This window comes from Zeus faber (assembly GCF_960531495.2).
Source record: "Zeus faber genome assembly, chromosome: 5".
Classification (NCBI taxonomy): Eukaryota; Metazoa; Chordata; class Actinopteri; order Zeiformes; family Zeidae; genus Zeus; species Zeus faber.
Window position 1 is genome coordinate 35,238,252 of NC_137192.1, and position 5,000 is coordinate 35,243,251.

General features: G+C 46.5%; 1 protein-coding gene across 1 annotated transcript in view; it reads left to right on the forward strand.

Annotated features, from left to right (window-relative positions):
* The window catches only part of LOC307230336 (dedicator of cytokinesis protein 3-like), a gene marked incomplete at both ends in the record, with an annotated part of 128,695 nt that overhangs the window by 546 nt on the left and 123,149 nt on the right, over positions 1 to 5,000 (forward strand).

Genomic DNA, 5,000 nt, shown 5'->3' on the forward strand with positions numbered 1-5,000 from the left:
TTGAGTCTTATTTTATTTGTATTTTATTTGATTGATATTATTCTGTTCACTAAGTGCATCAGGTTTTAGGAATCAGTTGGTTTCAGTTAGTTGCTAGGTAGGAACTAGGTTAGTTATTATATTAAGTCATATATTATATTTAGTCAATATTGTTCATAATCTCCGGGTGCGTTGCAAAGACATTTCACTGCATATGTATGACATGTTTGTATGAAAGTATGTATATGACAATGTGTATGTATGTGACAAATAAACCTCTTGGATATATAATGTAAAATATATAACAGAATATAGAATATATTATATATAACAATGTAGAATGTAGAATATAAAATATCTAATATATACAGAATAAAGAATATATAATATATAAGAGAATGTAGAATATATATATAATATAATATATAACTGAATATATAATATGTAATATATAACAGAATATAGAATATACATATTATTTGCTCTCTTCCCTCAATTCTATTCAAAGGGTTTTATTAACATAGGAAACATTTAACGAGTGAGAATCAACTAAAATAGAAAAGACAGAAAAGTGTTTTTTTTTTAAATCGGAGAAATATATTAAAAATAAAATAAAACCTAAAAATAAAGTACATTTCCCTGGAGTCGGCCATCAGCTGTGAGCATCCAGCTCAGGGATTGGAGGAGTGTGTGACATCAGCCAATCAACTTCTGGTTTTGTGTTGCAATATCTAATCTTCCACTAGTGCCTGTCACAGTGGCACTGCACTCCCTGGGATGGTAGAGTTAGTTTTAGGGGGTGGTGTTTTTGGGGCTGGTGGTTTATTTGAGGGTGGTGTATTTGGATGGTCGTGTCTTTGGTTGGTGGTGTTTTCAGGTGGTGGTTTTAGTGGGTGGTGTTGGTGGCATGGCATGTTTAGGCGGCGGTTTTTCCGCAGGGTGGTGTTGTTAGGGTTGGTGTCTTTGGACGTGGTATTCTTTCGGGGCTTGGTGTTTTCCGGGAGGGGGTGTTTTTGGGTGGGTGATGTTTTTGAGGGGTTGTGCTTTGAGGGGCTGGTGGTGTTTTGATGGGTGGTGTTATTTTCAGGGGTGATGTTCAGAGGGGGGGGGGGGGTTTAGACAGTGTTGTTTTGGAGCTTGTACATTTTGGGTGGTTGTGTTTTGGGGTGGTGGCGGTGGTGGAGCTGCATACCAAGCTGCTGGTTGCAGTCGCTCCTGGAGCAGCTCGATGGGAGCGGCAAACAGCCATTCACTGACTGGGAGCCATGAATGGAGCTTTGTGGCTCCAACCAAGTGTGAATGCTGCTCCACCCGCCACCCCCACCCACAGGGCTGTCCAGAGACACACACACACACACACACAGCTCTGGGTGAAATGGCAGAATTTCCTTAATTTTTCACAACAATCAGTGAAACTGTTTATATCACATGTGCTTATGAATTTAAAATGATTATGAATAAGATCTTATATTATAATATTTTATCTTATTGATCTTATTGATCTCATCTCCTCTAATGTGTGGTTCCTGTGAGTTCATAATACCAGATGGAAGTTGGCAATTCTATATTGAGCGACTCTGCAGCGTATTAGTTTGTTTGTTTTGTAAAACATTGCATCTTAATGGTGAATGTGGCACGATGGGTGGTGATGATCCCGTATCGTGGTGATGATCCCGTATCCTCTGCATTTTACCCATCCTAGTACCTGACGTGTCGAGTAGGAGCAGTTAGCTGCCGCGGAGCGACGCCCGGGCGGCCCAACTCCAGATGCCGGCGGATGTCTTGCTCAGGGGCACCGGCAGGAGCCTCTAGCCCTGACGTGCGCGTGGTTGACACGCTGACTCAGCAGTTTGGGGCTTTGTCCTCCATCCTTCTGTCTTTCACTCCTCCATCGCTCGGGTCTTTTTGGTCTTACGGGGCCGACGCGTGCGGGCGTCGACAGCAAAAGGCGGCGCATGTCAGCCTCGCACTCTCGCCGGTGTCCTTGAGCAAGGCACCGGCTCTGGAGCTGGAGTTGATTCCCGGGCGCCGCGCTCTGACTGCTCGTGTTCAGGATGATTCACATGCAATGGACAGACTTTCCCCAAAGCGATGAAGAAAGCAAAAACTGAACTTTTTCTTCCTTAATGGCTGAGCATTATGGGTTTGTTTTAAGCAGGTCACAGAAGTCAACGCAGGAGATTTAAACACAAACGTTGTGTTTCACCTTCAGAACAACGCTGCAGACACCGGTGTTACACGGTGACGCTGGGACAACATGGTTGACACATGGAAACAACAGGGAGTTGGCCCACACAACGTGGGTGGAGACCTGATTGTTTTTGCTCCATTTATTCTCCTTGTTCTTCTTCTTCAGCCTTTTTGAATCTGGTTTTTGCTCTCACGAAATTTTGCACACTTATCAGTCACGGCATGGCATTCCATATTATATGGGTCCCGTGCATGGGCGTGGCAAAATGGCCGCCTACGCCGACTATAGATGTATAAATGTCAAAAAAATCAAACCTATTCACTTTTTTCCATGAAAACTCACGAAATTTCGGGACACACATGTAACATCACTAGACTTAAAAAAAAAATAATAATGAAAAAAATTATATATATATATATATATATATATATTGGCGCCATGACCTAAACCCAACAGGAAGTCGGCCATATTGGATTAAAGGTGTAATTTTAGTCACCATTTGGTCATTTTTATGCTTTGTACTTTCGCAAACTCCTCCTCGATGAATTTTTGGGTCCCACCGGTACGAGCACGTGGAGGTCATTGCTGCATGCAGCTTGTATTCATGTGAAAATGTACTATTTTTTACCTTTAAAACGATAATTGATCTTGTGCATATAGTATAGTTTAGTAAATATATTATATTTGTATATTTATATGTCTTAAATATCTGACCAGGATGGATGGATGGATGGATGGATGGATGGATGGATGGATGGATGGATGGATGGATGGATGGATGGATGGATGGATGGATGGTGACATCGCTGTTACAGGAGACATTCGATCTTTTGGACTAAATACTAAATGTCTTTACATCAGAAGAGGGTTATTTTGCTCAGTATCAGTTTAATTTTTAACCAAAATAGTGTGGGTAGTGTCGGGTGCGGGGTGTGGGTTGTCGGGTGTCGGGTGTGGGGTGTGGGGTGTGGGGTGTTGGGTGTCGGGTGTCGGGAGTGGGGTGTGGGTTGTCAGGTGTGGGGTGTGGGGTGTCGGGTGTGGGGTGTGGGTTGTCGGGTGTGGGGTGTGGGGTGTGGGGTGTCGGGTGTGGGGTGTGGGTTGTCGGGTGTCGGGTGTGGGGTGTGGGGTGTCGGGTGTGGGTTGTTGGGTGCGGGGTGTCGGGTGTGGGGTGTCGGGTGTCGGGAGTGGGGTGTGGGTTGTCAGGTGTGGGGTGTCGCGTGTCGGGTGTGGGGTGTGGGGTGTGGGGTGTCGGGTGTGGGGTGTGGGGTGTGGGGTGTGTTGTCGGGTGCGGGGTGTCGGGTGTGGGGTGTCGGGTGTCGGGAGTGGGGTGTGGGTTGTCGGGTGTGGGGTGTCGCGTGTCGGGTGTGGGGTGTGGGGTGTCGGGTGTGGGGTGTCGGGTGTCGGGAGTGGGGTGTGGGTTGTCGGGTGTGGGGTGTCGCGTGTCGGGTGTGGGGTGTGGGGTGTGGGTTGTGGGGTGTCGGGTGTGGGGTGTCGGGTGTGGGGTGTGGGTTGTCAGGTGTGGGGTGTGGGTTGTCAGGTGTGGGGTGTGGGGTGTTGGGTGTCGGGAGTGGGGTGTGGGTTGTCAGGTGTGGGGTGTGGGGTGTGCGGTGTGGGGTGTGGGTTGTCGGGTGTGGGGTGTGGGTTGTCAGGTGTGGGGTGTGGGGTGTGCGGTGTGGGGTGTGGGTTGTCGGGTGTGGGGTGTGGGGTGTTGCATGTGGGGTGTGGGGTGTGGGGTGTGGGGGTATCGGTGCCATGGTAACCAGGTTAATCTCTCCTGGACTGACAGATGGACGGGCGCTGTCTGAGGTGCTGAATCAGCGTTGAGGAGGGGATTCCTTCTTCTTAACCCTCCATCTGCCTGCACCTCCACTGCTCTCTCTCCCTCTCTCTCCCTCTCTCTCCCCCCCCCCCCCCCTCGTTGTACCACCATCACCATAACAACGGTGAAACTTGTTGGCATCTGACAGTGGAACTCCCCCCAAAGCATGCTGGGTAGAAGCAAGCCCCCAAATCTGAGTTGTTTCAGTCTTCACATGCCTGTGTTGAATCAAGCAACACATTTAACAGAGATAATACTCAGTGTTGATTGAGTCTCCGTCCCGTTGTAACCGGATCGTCTCGGCATCAAGGAAAGTTCAAAAGCCAGATTCCCTGGAGCCCAAACCACGGCTTTGGGCTCCGTGGCTTTTCTACCACGATCACGAGAGAAGATGAAGTCAGAAAACAGTCCTGACTCCACTCATCCATACAGCCACTTTCTGTCAACACAAATATATACACACACACATATATACAGTATACAGTCTATCTATATATATATATATATATATATATATATATATATATATATAGATATATAATTTGTCCCCCAGTTGTTCATATTTTATTTTTAAATATTAAGATAATAATAATAAGATAATATTTAAATATTTTTAGGCATTCATGTGATGATTTAAATACACCATACTGTATGTATTGTGTGTGTATTGTGTGTGTATTGTGTGTGTGTTGTATACATTGTGAGATGTGAGACTAGATGAACAGATTCTCTCTTTTGGGAATAGAAGGCACTGATTGGTTGATTGATCGATGGATTTGACTGACTCATGGTTCCTGTCTCTCCCTCTGTCTCTCCCTCTGTCTCTCTCTCTGTCTCTCTCTCTGTCTCTCTCTCTTTCCTGAGCAGAATAGAACAGAGCTATCAGCTGTGTTTCATGACGGGTTACATCATGGTCTCCTGAAACACGACCCTGTCTGCCTGACGCTTTGTCTGTCTGTCGCTCTGTCTGTGAGAGGTGAGAGGTGAGAGGTGAAAGGTGAGAGGTGAGAG